This window comes from Tetrao urogallus (assembly GCF_951394365.1).
Source record: "Tetrao urogallus genome assembly, chromosome: 13".
Lineage (NCBI taxonomy): Eukaryota > Metazoa > Chordata > Aves > Galliformes > Phasianidae > Tetrao > Tetrao urogallus.
This window is the reverse complement of record NC_136826.1, coordinates 16,102,696-16,117,893: the sequence shown is the minus strand read 5'-3', so window position 1 is coordinate 16,117,893 and position 15,198 is coordinate 16,102,696.

Genomic DNA, 15,198 nt, shown 5'->3' with positions numbered 1-15,198 from the left:
CTAGGGATGCAAAAGTGCCATTAAAGCAATGCTGCTCCAGTCTCCAGTCTCCGTAACAGTTTCACACCGTACCAAGGGGCCAAAATCAGGCTTGAAAGGTGGGAAGTTAAGCACCCAAGCGTTGTCCTTGACAAACCTCAGTGTGAAGTAAAAGCACAACCATTCCCCATTGTGTTCTCCCACTCATTTCCATTTTTCTCCTCCCAAGGCTGCTGTGTGGGCTGTGCAGGGGATGCTGTGAGCTGAGGACCCACTGCTGCACACGTGAGCTGGGGAGGCTGCGGGGCTGCACGCGCTGTGCTCTGACACTGCAGAAATGGGCAAAGAGCTGCCTGTGAAGCTGCAGCATTCCATGTGCCACCTCCCACAGCCTCTCTGTAGCTGTCAATATGTACTGACTGAGGAATTTTGATCTCCTTACTGCTTTTGCTGAATGCACTGCGGAGGCATTTTGAGCTCATTGCCATTGAAGTCCAGGTGCCTGTGGACTTCCACCTGGCTGTGGAGCACACAGGTGTCCTGCTGAGATGCTGTCTGGGAAGGAAACTGCACGGGGTGAGGAGCAGAGAGCTCCTGGATGTCACCTGGTGTCCTTCAGCCCAGACCAAGCTCTTAGCTGGCACCTGGGTGCTGTGCAGCAGATGGTGTCATGCTCCAAAGCCTGGCTGCGAGAGCCCAGCTGCTATGTGCAACCCAGGGCAGCATCAGCTCTGCAGCTCACGCATGAGCTGCAGTGCCACGACCCACCTGCCCTGGGGGTGACAGGGCTGGGGACAGGATGCCCAGCTGCAGGGACCCTCCTGCTCTCATGTCCTTATTCTGCTCACCCTGACAGCTGCTGGGGTTCATACAGGCTTCCCACAGCTCATAGGCTGCGATGTTTGTAGGGTGAGACATTGGCCTTTCCTTGAGAAGCTCAGGATGTACAGTGACTGCTTTATGGCTGTTCAGCCTTCTTTTCAGGAAGAACTAGGACACAGAGCTCTGCAGAGCAGCCTGAGCTCTGGTATTTTATTTTGGTTTGATTAGAAATGATAATAATAAAAAGTCCCAGCAAAAGTGTGTCTGAATATGAGCTTGAGTCACCCACCTCCACAGTCACTTTCTGTGCATACAGCAATGCACCAGCCTGGAAAATGATTTGCAATATACCTCAGGTTTGTTTCTTTTTTTTTTTCTTTTCCCTTTTACACATATATTTACATAAAGGAAAATAAAATCTCTGCAGCCAGCCTATCTTTATCTCAAAAGCAGGTTTCCCATGAGACAGAATGAAATAGTGCGGATGTCTCATCTGATGGATGAACGATGAGAATTTCACTTTCAGCCCTGTGGAAAGAAGGTGGAAGTTTTGAGCTGGCAGCTGAGGTGCTGCTTTTCTACCACCTCTGCAAAGTGGAGGATCTAACCCTGCCTGCCTCAATGGCTCCCAGAGGATGCTGATGCTATTTCACTCATTTCAGAGGTAAGGAGGTGAGGGATGTGGATGGCTCGAGGTCTCCCAGCAGCAGTTCCTTATGTCCCATGGTGGTGCTCAGACAACTCTAAACCTGTTGGAGAGAAGTGCATTCAGTTTTACACATTCTGTTTGCCCCACGTGCTGCACTTGTTGTGGCATGTGCTGGACTCAGTAGGCACATGTGTAGGTGCTGCCAGGGCCCTCACATCCCCAACTTTTAGCAAGGAAGGAGCAAGAGCTGCTTTCCCTGCTGTGCCAGATGTGGGGAATGCATCACATGCAACACAGCTGAGTAATGGGGCTGTGCAAGTCAGCAGGGATGCTGTGAGAGGGGACAAGTGCAAATGTGGGCTGTCATGGGCTGCATCCAATTTTTTTTTTTTTCTTTTAGAGCAGAGGCCTCCTGAAGGGCTCTGGTTCCAAGCTTGTGGCTGGCTGTGAGCCTCCCTCTGCCTCCCTGCTCCCTGTTAATGTTTCCATCAGCAAGAGAAAGTGGTTGGAGCTGTTTTTACAGGGATCGTGACCTGGAAATTAAGGCAGCCTTCTGCATGTGCTCACCCAATCCAAAAGCCTTGGCCAGGTTGGGATGCTCACACAGCCATTGATGCTAGCTCAGTGCTTCCCAGGCAGCAGTCCCCCCTGCTGCTCTGTATGCAGGAGTACTCCTATAAACAGCCATAAAACCATGTACTTAACCAATAAAACGGGCATAGGAGCTCTGATATCCACACACCAGAGCCAAGATAATGGCTCTCTTGGAAACTAGCCCTCTACGTGGGCTGAAAGAATATGATTTCTAACTGCACAGCCATTAACCCCCATTACCCCCCTGCTGTCCCTCTGTGCTCTGCATCCTGAACCAGCCCTCAGCCCACCCTTAGAGTACCCAAGTCCCTGCACTGATCCTGCTGAGCGTCTGCAGCTGGGACCCTCTCATGCAAGAACAAAGCAGCAGTGCTCTGCCTGTTGGAAAAACCAGCCCAAATTACCGAGGTGCAGGAAATGCGGCTCTCCTGCTTCTCCCATACCCCTGGGGCACGCAGGTGCTTGCCAGCTCGGCTGTTCGCTCGGCTGGGTGCAACGGGAGATGTGTTCGTTGCTTGAGCTTTTCTAGCAATTTTCCTTGGACTGCATGGGATCAGCAGGAGCTGCAAACTGGGATTTTCAGCCTGGCTTTGAGGGGCGGTCAGGGCTGAACTGCAACCCTCAGGCTTCAGTACCGACACCGATGTGCTTCCAGCGACCCTCCATCTCTGGCAGGGGGGACCGGGGCTCCTCCCATCATTTTAGAATGCAAACCCACCGCTTGACATCTGTAGAAAGTTAACCTCGGTGCAAGAACCACTTTAGCGACTCCTATTTTAATTGCCTGGAGAATAGATGTTAACCTAGCTTGAAACTCGAGGCAGATTTGCATAACAACGGATCTAAAAGCTGCGCTCGCTCCCACAGCCCGCACAGGGAAACGTGTTTCTGGTAGGTTTTATGTTTTAAGTGCTTCTAACAATGGAGCAATTCAGTGTTTAAGTACAATTTTCAGGTCCTCCAACAAGAGCCTGCTGTTGGGGAAAACGCCCTCCTGGCACTTCCCCATTTCCAAAATGTTTCTTTCTGAAGTTGTCCTCTGAAGCCCGGACACGTTTTAGAAAAACTTTCTTCTCCCTTTGGCTTATCACCGTGTGACTTTAAGATTTAAGCCATTCCAGAATACTGTTTTAATTCTTTTCTTACTTTCTTGTAGCGGAAAAATCCATTAAGCTCAGATTCAGCCTCACCAACGCGAGCAAAACAGCTTTTATTAACGCCTTAGCTGCGATGGGGGAGAACTCCAGGCTGTCAGCTGTGACTGCAGGAAGGCTCTGGGTGCTGTGCTCAGGATGCATAATAAAAAAGGATGAGGAATTGCACGTCAACATGTCAGAGGAAAGTGAGGACACGAAATACTGTTTACCAACGTTGTGCTTCAGTCAAGATGGGAAAGCTGTCAAATGGGAAGGACAGAACAGAGCTTGAGTTTCTCTCTGGTTGGGCTTTCCTGTCCCTTTTTGACTCCTTTTTTTCCCCTTCTTTCATGCTGGGCAGCACTGGGTTGCTCTGGTTGTGTTTGGCAGAGGCAATAGGAGTCCCATGATGACCCCTAGTTCTGTGCCACCTCCTTTGCCTGCTGTGCTGTGACCTTGCCATGACCGTGCCATGCCATGCACATCCCCTCTGCCACACAGCCACCAGACAGGGTTGGTGTCAGCTCTGTTCTGCTCAGCTCAAATGTGTGCAGACATTTCCTCTCCTGCTTCATTTTACAGTGCTCTTCGTGATGAATTTCCACTATGTGTTTGGGCAGATGCTGAGCATAGCCCCAGTTTAATCAGGGATGCAGGAAGACAGCATGTTCACACCTTGCAGAAGCCGCGATCTCCTGATCTTCTCTGCCAGAAATGCAGCATTTCAATATATTATTTCATAATATATTAAAATATTTTAATTATTTTTAAAGCCATTCTCTGGTTACCATGGTTTCAGGGAAACAGAGGGCTGGCAGTGCTGGGAGATTTCCCTGGCCATGCCATGGAGCTGTTTGGCTGAGGGTTCCTGTGCCAGCGTTGTCACCTGCACTACCTCCAGGACACAGTGAGCAGCATCCTCTGCATGCACCTCAAGGGATTCCTTGGCTGCAGAGTGGTTGCAGAGAGGACACCTGCCCTGCAGATTTGCAATGCACGTGTACAAGCCAGGCACCTTACACCTTAGGAAAAATGTAGCAATGTGTTTGCAAAAAGCCCTGCTGGTCTGCACCCCTGGTATTAGAAATGCTGCCACCTCCGGGGCAATCTGAGAGGATTGCAGCTCTCAGGTGCCTTTCAGAAGGACTCTGACAGCTTAAGAAATGCCCTCGGAACAGTTCCTGCTTTCCGTGCTGGCCAGTATCATGCTGCTTAATCACCTTTAAAGTTCAGAGAATCCGTAATCTGGCTGGAAAATGTGGAGAAAGCAAAATTTGCTCTGCAAGAGTTGGAAGAGAGGGCAGAGAGTGAGCTCTGAGGATAGGACTGCTTCCTTTTAAATAGGCATTTGTTGGTGCAAAGTGGAGTTTGTGTAGGAGCTGTAAGTATATACATGTTTCCTTGGCCTTGCTTTCCTTTTGAATGAAGATGATTCATTTGATTTTTTCACTGCTTCTTCCTTCCACAATCATTTTTGAGATCAGGGATGGTGCCTTATGGAAGCAACATGGGGCAGTGAAGGCAGAGGATCTGAGGAGAACAGGAGGACCTTCTCCTCCTCCTCCTCAGCCACCCACTCTTCCCAATGCCAATAGCACCATATTGCAAGGAGAAAACCCATCCCACAGCTGGCACAATTCTGTGAATGCATAAGTGACGTGAACCAGGGCTAGTTACGATGAACAGCAGAAATAAAAAGGAAGAATTTGATCCTTTGCACTTTCCTCGCTGAGTTAATGGCAACACTTCAAACCTAGCACTATTAAAGCATTCAGGAAAATAGCAGCTCATATAAATGCAGGGCAATTCCTGCTTCTGTGTGGACCAGAGCCACCAAAATGATTCTTCCCATGGCACCAGCTCCTCCATCACCAGCAGAGTGAGTCTAAGAGGTAAAAATAGAGAGGCAGGAAGAAATGTATCCACCTCCATTTCTTTTTTTTTTTTTTTTTTCCTAACCAAATTGAATAACCTCCACCAGGGAGCTCCTTCCACTTCTAAATGGTTGAATGAAGGTCCAATTTATTTGCTGTCACACTCTCCCATGCTCCAATGTGATGCGATCTGCCCTGTGAGCACTGAGCGGGTTCTCCTTGAGCCATCCGCATCCCCTGCGCACGCTGCCAGCTCCTTTTTATCATTTTGATTGGTTGGTTTGGTTTTGGAAATAAATCCTATATTTCCATAATCTCTTGGGGTCATCACCTTCCAGCCAAGGAAATGCAGTATGAACTGTTACTGTAGATCCTTTTCTCAGACATCCAATGCAGTTCTGTCGCTGGTGCAAGGACACTGTCTTGCTCTTGTCACAGGTGTATGGACAGGAAGGCAAGGGGAGAGTGAGGAAAGGGGTGGAGGGAGTTCACTCATTTGATGTGAGCAGATGAGACTAAGCCAGGAAGGGAAGAGCAAAATGTGGAAAGCAGCCCCATGCTGGGCTCCAGGGCCACTGAAGCTGCTGCAAACCAATGGAGCAATGCAGAGTGCAGTGCAGAGAGACAGTGGTGGGTGCAGCAGCAGCTTAAGTTAGATGTTAGGGAGATATTCTTCACTCAGACAATGATGAGGCCTTGGCAGAGGGTGCCAAGAGATCAGTGGGTGCCCCATTTCTGGAGGTGCCCAAGGGCAGGTTGAATGGGGCAGCCTGAGCTGGGGGGGAGCAGCCAGCCCACAGCATGGGTTGGAGGTTGATGAGCTTCGAGGTTCCTTCCAACCTCAACCATTGTGTGCTTCTGTGATCCTTGTCCCCCCACAGCTGTGCTATGGGTGTGCCATGTGTTCTGCACACAGACTGGCAGGGGAGGACATCTGAGCTGTGCTTTCATGTGTGCTATCACTCATGAAGTTGATGGACCTATGCTTGTTCTTGCAAAGAGAAACAAACGAAACGATCATTGCCATAGCTGTGGAAGAGCTCTCATGGAGTTATGACAAACACACTTATACTGTCCTCATTAATGATCTGCCCTGGAGAAAGAAATCCATTATGCATGAAGGCTGGGAAGACAAAGGGAGCATTGGTGTGTCGAATTGATTAGCCCAAGCTTTAATGTGCAAACAGGCTGAGTTTCTGCTAGCCTGGGACAAAGCACTGCACCACAGGCTATGGGCTGCACAGGGCTCCCTGTGTCCCCATGGTGTTCGTGGCTCATAGGTGTGCATGGGGAGGGGTCTTGTGCTCACTGCTGTGAGTGTGCAATTGGGGAATGGCATCTGTGCAAAGAGAGACCAGAGCCTGCTGTAACGCGTGGCAGGAGCAAGAGGATGCATCTGAATGTTTCCAGCTTTGCATAGAATCATAGAATTGGAGTTGGAAGGGACCCTTGAAGGCCAACAGGTCCAACTCCCTGCACTGAGCAGAGACACTCACAGCTCCATCAGTGCTCAGAGCCCATCCAGCCTGAAATTGGGTGTCTACAAGGATGGAGCACCCCCACCTCTCTGGGAACCTGCGCCAGTGCTTTACTAACTGTGAAAAAACTCCCTTATATCCAGTCTATCCAAAATTTTGGACGCATTGCTCTCCAAAAAGCTCTATGGAAACTGAGGAGCACATATGGGTAAAAACAGCATCATCCTCCAGCACTGCACATGGCCACAGTGCTGAGAGCTGCACGGCATGCATAAAATTAGCAACATTGTGTTTTTGTTTCCTCCTTTGATTAGGAAAGCTCGTTGCAAGTGGTGTGTTTAAACAGATATTATGCAGGATAGCGATAACCAGTTTTAAGTCATTATACAAGCAGTTTAATTTGATGTTGCTCTATAAATAATCTAAGTCTATTTGCATGCATATTCTGTTGACAGGAAGATAAAAACCATAATTCCTACAAACAACATAACGATGTTATGTCAGTAGCAAAAAAAAAAAGAAGGAGGAGAAAGGAAGAAAAATCCAGCACTCAATGGTTCAGTCTTTACAGAACTTCATCAAATGCAGTAAAATTAAAAAAAGAGTATCCTTCCAGCTGCAATCTCCATGGAAATAGAGAGAAGGCTCAAATACAGTAGAGGAGGTATGTATTCTGTCTGATTCCTGTGTTTCTTGGAACAGCTCGTTGCATTGTTACAGCAAGCATTGTGCTTTCATGAGCGAGTTTTGCAACAAAATAAACTTTGTATTTCTTTGACGATGCTTTGTTAGGATGTCACACGCTTACAAAGGAAGAAAACAAAACAAAAAACCCAGCTTTGTAGTTTGGCCAAGAGAACCTCTTAGAATAGGTTTCTCTTTGCTGTGAGTCCAAATGCAAATCTGAACTCGGTGATGTGTCTTGTGGAGGAGTGGGCTGCCCCAGCACTGCTGCTGATAGGAAGCTCTGCCTCCAGAGCAGGATGGAAAAGGGCAAAGCCTGTCTTGCTGCTGCAGGAGGGAGTGAAGCCCATGGGGATGGGCACGACAGCTTCATTTGCACAGATGGCAAGGAAAAGTCTTTTTGTAGAAGTTTCCTGATGCGTGACTTGAAGCTGCTACATCATGTTGCCTTTGAACAGTTCATCCTTATTTCTGCTGTCCAGCCAGCAAAGCTTAGCAGATTTAAATTTGCACCAAATTGGATAAAATCAAGATGTACTGTAAGTCTCTTAAGTGTTAAGAGCTGACAAATGTGCAGATCTTTGATACTGTGCAAGAGGCATCCGGACCCAGAGATTCAAGCTTTCTGGACTGTAGAGTGCAAACCAATGCATCCATTTATTTCCATGCCAAATAAAAAAAATCACCTTTCCTTACTTTCTGTCACGGTGTTTTGTGACATTGGTTGATTTGGAGGTTTATTCATCCTTGTTTGCAGGATGAGCAGGGAGCACCTTCAGATCTCTCCCTTTGCACAGAAGGTGAATTCTTTGAGCTCATGCTGTTTGCTGCCTTGCAGTGAAGTTTTCTGGCCATCTTCCCTCACTGAAGTCTCCTGCTCAGTGGTGAGCACAGGAGCTTCACCCAGCACAGGGCACCCTGCCGATGAGGTCTAGGTTGATTCTCTTGCTTACTGCATTAGGGAGAAAGTCTCTCCAGGTCTGGAAAGAAGCATGGAGGCAGGCTTAGCTGCACCCAGTCATGCTCACCTCAAGACCACTTCAGTTGGCCAACCCTATGGTACAAGACAACCAATTCATCCTGCAGAGCTGTCTGGCAGGTCCCAAAATCTTCGCTACGAAGACGTAACGATGGTGAAACAGAGATGGTGTCAGCAAACGGTGGTGAAACAGAGATGGAGTCAGCAAACCCTTTCACTAACTTCCATATTTCATTTTTTAAGAGTTAAACGTTGCTTGAAAAGAAAGTTCACCTTTTTACTGCTTTTACTCACTGGGTTTCTTCGGAATGAGGCGCTGATGGATAGGAAGGGACTCTGCCTTTAGTGCTGGTCCATTAGGTCTGCTGTTTGTTCACTATTTATTAACCTCTCACTGCTTAAGACTTTGCTTTAATTTAACAAACAACTTCATCTGTCTGAAAGAGAAAAAAAAAAAAAAAAGAAAGAAAAAAAAAAGATCATTTATTTTCCAAAGACCCATTTGCCAAGTCAGGGATGTATTGCCATTCTTTTAAGGCACAGCACTGGTGAAGAAAGTCATTGTGCTCTCTGGAGAATACACTTCATTCATTTCACAGTGGGTGGTTCTTGATTTTTCAAGTTGAGTTTCTTAATAAAAGATGCCTGTTGCTGGAAATAATAAGCTGGAGAATACTTCCATGCTGTAATTTAGCAAATAATCTTAGCACAGTAGTTAATAACCCAACCATTTTTGAGGCTGCACTTTCGAGATTCTGCATTTCAGTTTTGAGGTTATGAGAGAGAGCAGTCTCTCATCAGTTCATAAAAGGCAAAGCTAAAAGAGGTGTTCTTGACTTGGAGCAGGTTGCCCAGTGAGATTGTGGATTCCACTCAAGGCCAGGAAGCACTCAAGGCCAGGCTGAATGAATGGGGCTGTGAGCAACCTGGGCTAGGAGGAGATGTCCCTGCCACAGTAGGGGTTGGAACTACATGATCCTAAAGGTCCCTTCCAACCCAAACCATCCTATGATACTATGACTTGGCCAAAGCATCTTTTTGTTGCCAACCTTAAAGTCTTTCCAGTGTCGTATTACTTCTTCTTGCTTTTTGTTGTCACTGAAAATATGAATAAAGCAATGTAGAATTTGTTCCTAATAAGGAAGGGAAAAAAAGGAATTAAGAATGGGCAGCATAGGATTCCAGGCCAGCTCCAAAAGTAAAGTTGAGAAGTGAAAAAAAAAAAAAGTCAGTAGAAACAGCTGGAGGTGAATTTTCAGCTTGTTCATAGCTTTTGCAAGGAATGAGCTTAGAAAGGTGAACTTACCTAGAGTTAATGCAGGTGAGAGCTTGTGTCCCAGTCAATTTATTGCTGGTCTTCCATAGGAAAAAATCCATATGCCCCTTGTTTTGGTAGCCAGCACCTCTGTTTGTGTTGTGCTCAGGCTTGTAGTGAGATGTTTGTGCTGCCTTTATTAAAGTAGATTTTCCAAGGAGAGGCACACATGTAGCTGACAGCTGGTCTGGGTAGGATTTATGTCTTCTTGGATCTAGGACATTCTCTCAGATTGGTAAACAACGACACTTTCCCTGTGCTTCACTGAACACATCTGGATGTGGAGTTATTAAGCAAATGTCCTTTGATTCACAGTAGGGAATGGTAAGGAGCTCTCTGTGGATTTACTGAATGGCATGCTATGTAAGAAGGCTAATAATTTATCAACATACAGTATGCATTTACTGTGCATCTTGAACTAAATTAGTCCCAGATCTGAAATAAAATATGAAGAGCAAACAGATGAGAATGAAAGCTATTTTAGTATGAGGCTCCTGGTCCCAGCGGCACAAATAAATGGGAAGAACCATTCACGGCCGCTCCCATCCACCCAGGGGTGCTTCACTGACCCAGAGAGACCAAGAGGTGTCTAATTGACTCTGCTTTTTTAGCAGATGGCTAATTGGTGGGTTATTCGTGAATGCCATTCTCATGGTTGGATGGGTCCCCACTGAAATCTGTCTGATGGGTATGGCTGGAAGCAGTGCTGAGCTCTGGTCTATTTGCAGAGGGGCTGTGGTAGAGTGGGGTGGGTAGAGCAGAAAAGCATGTGGCTCCTGGGGATGGTTGGGTGGACACACTGGGGGGTGGGTTCTCAACCTTTGCCATGGCAGGATCTCAATTTTTTCTTATTGTTTTTGTTTGTTTTTCTACCTTCAGCATGAAGGCACTTGAAAGGGTTGCTGTGAAATCCTGCAGTTCTCATGAATTGCATTAAGCCAGGAAAGACTAAGGAGCCTTTCCAGAGGAAGCAGAAATGCATATGTATACCCATATTTGGGCTTCCAGCAAGCTGGGCTGTGCAGAGTTGTCTTCCCCAGTAGCAGCAAAAGGCTTTATCCGAACTGCACTGGTTTCTTTGCCATGCTGGACTTGGTGACATTGCCAACTGATTTCTACAATTCATATAATTCGTTTATATGAGTCAAGAGATTCGTATAAATAATATATGAATAGTATATCAAGAGATACATAAATAAGCAAATATTCTCATATAAATAAGCAAAATCTGGGGAAGTGAAGAGATGTAGAGCATCCCCGCACAAGCACTGGATGGGAAGGATTTATCCCACCCTGAAAATGACAGTGAGATGCGGGGATGTTGCCTCTGTTCAGCGCTGCTCATCTGAACACCTGAAACCACATTCCCAGGAGTGAATGAACGGCTTTTATGTGCTTTACCTCTTCCCAGAATCTTCTGATGTTTCTCATAGTTGTTCCAGATGGTAACTTCCTCAAAACCACAAATTATCAGCGCAAATTAAGATGGCTTAAGCTCTGAATGTCAAATGTAGCTCTTATTTTTTGGCTGAAAGGTAGATTTCACATCAGAGGAAATTGTCTGGCACCCAGACAGACAAGTGTCTTTTCTGCAAAAGGACTAGATCCAGTGAAATAATATTCATCTCCTTCAGTTGTCATGCAGCTGGGTTAAGCCTTGCCTCATTATGTTGCCATTAGCTGCATTAATATCTTCTGACAAAAGTACATTAAAACTGCAGATTGATCTTGGGGCACTGTGGAGTCCATGCTGGCTTTCTGGAGTGCCTGGAAATGTTTTGTGTTTTGAAGTGAAAGAAGATAAAAAGCAGGAGAGTCTATTAGAGAGATACCCTGCGTGGTGCTGTGTCATTTGGAGCATCGCATTTTCAGAGGGGTTTGACATGGAGCACGGTGTGATGGAAGGAGTCCAGAACCCAAACAAGTCAGGATCCAGAAATAATACACCTGAAAAATTTTGGTGACCACAGATTTTTAATGGAAGCCCTTTGATTTGTAAAAAGTCCGATGTCCAGAAGCAAGGAATGTGGGTATTGTTAATTCCAGCAGTTGTCTGTTCTGCTGCATCCATCTGACAATAAGACTGAAAATCTTTCTGTGGCAACAACCGTGTGTAATAGCAATGTTCCCATACCATAGGCATTTATATTGGGATGTCATAACTGTCTGCATTTCAGCAAACAGACCATCAGCTTTTCCCAGGACAGGGCAATCTAGGTGCTGCATGTGGGGAAGCTCATCCTGCAGACAGCTCAGCTCTGCCCGTAGTTATGGAGATAACTCAAAAAAGCTGAAGTCACACGCAAGAAAGAAAAAAAGCTGTACGTATTATTTTTAAATGTGCTGATTTGAAGGGCTGGAAAAAAAAAAAACCACCAAACCCTGTTCACATTTTTATACACTTTTCAGATAGAGATTAAACTGATTGCCACCGTGGGGGGATTTTGGACAGGCTCCTTGATTTCTTGACACTGAGATGCTTTGTTCTCGGCTCTGCGGCACAGCTCTGTACAAACAGCAGCGACTGAACTTTAAGAGTACTTACGAGTGGATTTTAGCTCTCTTGACTTAGCCAAGGGAAGCCAGCAAGAACTCAGCCTGCATTTTAATGACTGCAGCTTGAAAAGAGTGCAGCGGCGTTCAGGAAGTCTCATAGGAGCTGCCTGGTGAATGATAGGGCACCGTGGGGAGACTGTGACTTCTTGCTCACCATCACACCCAGAGCAGCTCCCCCAGCTTGTACTGTGGACACCAGGTGTACCCTCTCTTCCTCTCTGCTTTCACCCATAATCTGGAATGCGCTTTGTTAGGAGATGTAATTGAATGGGTCGGATATTAGGAGCATTTTCTACTCTGAAAGAGGTGAGGCACCAGCACAGGCTGTCCAGGGAGTGGTGGGGTCACCATCCCTAGAGGCGCTCCAGATCCATGGGGATGTGGCACTGAGGGATGTGGCTATGGGCATGGTGGGTTGGAATTGGACTTGTGGATCTTAGAGATCTTTTCAGCCTTCATGATTCTAGAGACCCAGCCTCTCCTCTCTGTGGCAGTAACCTTTAAATTGCGAGTTCTCATTGCAAAAGCTCCTCAGTTGGGTGGAGTTTCACCCTGTGCTCTGCACCAGCTCAAAGCACTAGCTGAATTTCTTCCTATTCCTGCTGTGAATGTTAGGTCAGGTGCCTTCAAGCATGCTGTTTACCTCGTCCCTGGGTGCTTCATTCAGTCCTGTGAAAAATAAGTAAATCACTTCCACTCATAACAAAAAAAATCTTTGCTCTTTTTATCTCTTTAAAATGTACCTGACTGGCTGAGATTATGCCTGGAATATTTTTCACCTCTCTTTCTCCTGTCGAGCAAAATCAAAGCTCCTGAGCTCCACAAGGCTGCTGCTGATCTAAGTACAATCTCTGCTAATCACTGCAGCCTGCGGGTGATTGACTTCAGGCACTTCCAGAGGCCGTGGTCAAAGCTCACTGCAGGGCATGGGGCTTGTGGAGATGAGCTCCAGCTGGGTTTGGCCCTCCAGCTCAGAGAGATCAGCTGGAAAATACAAGCTGTAGCCAATGGACTCAGGGAAGAGCTGGAAGGACTCAATAGAAGTGAGTGTGAGGCATAGAGAAAAAGGATGCTTGATGCTGCTGGGTAGGAGCTGAGGCAAGTAGGAGGGAACTGGAGGATACAAAGGTAAGTGAAAAACAGAGACCTGGTGCCTCTTTCATAACAGTGGTGTCTGTTCTCATAGTAGTGCAGATGCTGGGTGGAGAGGGTTGGGTGGCAGGGATGCTGCCTGGCTGGTGCTGCAGGGCAGGTTCCTTCAAAGGAGAATTAGCTCCTATCAGAACTGAGTGTCAGCTTAATTATTCTAGTTACACTGGGATAATTTCAATTAGCTTTTCACATCTGATGGTATCTCCCCTGTTTTGCTCAGGCAGACGTTTGCCCTCATTTTTTACTCTTACCCAGGAGTTGGACACGATTAAAAGTCTCACCTATTTTCCAGGTGCTCTGTGTTTCTGCTCGGTCTCGTTGATAATCAGATTGTTCAGGATATTGAAGCGACTTATTGGGAGCAGCTTCTTTTCGATTAAACCTCACCTACGGTGCAGAGGTTGGGCTCATTTCTTTGCTTCTCTTACTGCATCAGAATCAGACCTCAGTGTGTGCGTCCTCATGGATGATTGCAAACATTTCTATAATGTGTCCCTCTACCCCCAAGGTAGTCGCTTAGCAACTGCTTCCCTGTCATGTCACATGTGTGATGGAGCTAACATGCAGTCAATCTTTCTCATTTGCTACAGAAAAAAAGGTACTTTGAGGAATAAGAGGGTTAAACAGAGAAAATGTGAGCTTTGATGGATGTGACTCTTTACCCTGGGGAATGGTGCATTTAAAAGCATCACCCCAAAATGTTTGCTGGGGTTCGTGGATGCGCTGCGCAGGTGATGGGAGAAGCAACCTGCTCTTGGATAGCTCACCATCCCAGAGGTGCCCCGCTGCCCTTCACTGTGCAAGGATGGGACAGCTCACTATCTATGCCTCTGTTTGTCCTATGGATGCTAAGGTTCAAAGGAAAAAATATAGATTAGATTTTCCTGCCCAGACCGTCTACTTCTTTGAGGGGTCTTCATAGTGTTACACAGATGGCTTATGGCCTTGCTGGCCCACAGAAAGATACTGTATAGCAGCATCTGCTTTGATCTCTCAGCACAGAAGGGGCTCTGCCTGTGTCAGGCTGCAGACCTCTGCTTGCTCACAGCTATTTATCTAGTGTTTTTAGCTTAACCGATCTCCCAAGTGGTTGGAAATGTCAGAGAGATGAGATAGTGTGATCTGAAGGACTGTCTCTGTTCAATATCAAAGTGAACTTGTGGTTGTCTTGTAATAATTAAAACTAGTTCTGCTAATCAATATGTCTCAGTTTAGCTAACTCTTGCTCAAGTTCAGACTTTCTTTTTAATTAAACTTGCTTCAGTGACCTTTTATTCCTTTGCTTGCATCAGCAGCGCCATCCGTTTGCATATATTAATGCAATAGGAGGGATGCAAATAAGCCAGCTGCATGGGGAAATCTTGATTAAGCAATTTTACAGGGAGGAGGATGATTTGTCAGGAAAGCTCTTCATGCATTTTCAAGAGAAAGATGGACTCAACTGGGAGAAATGAGTCCAGCTCCTTCACTGGAGCTGGGGAGGTGTTGGCACTGAGTGTCCCTACTCATGGTGCAGTAGAATACTGCAAGTTTCCTCTGTTCATCTTCTGAGGGGTCTTGCTTTGTGTGCTTTGCAGCTAGATGCTTCTTCGTTATGGTTTCAGCAGGGATCCCCAGTTATTATAAGTCTTGTAATGGCTATGGATAACTTAATATTTGGTATGGTTAAGTCCATGCATCTTCATCCCCAAAGGCATGGAGTGCTTTTAGTTCCATCCGGATGGTGATCTATCAGGCCACCTGTTTGAGTCACCTTTTCTTTTTCTACCCCTTCTGGGAACTGCCCAGGTTTGCAGACTGGGAATTCATCATTTGTTAACTCTCTGTCTTGTGTGAAAGTGGATCAATCAGGACATGCTTTGCTATGTGTGTTATATGTATCACATGTTAAATGCTTCCATGGTAAGAGTAATATAGAGGATGTTTTCTCTGGCTCTGGGTTGCAGACTCTGTAGGTGCTTCCCACACTGAGAGCTCTGG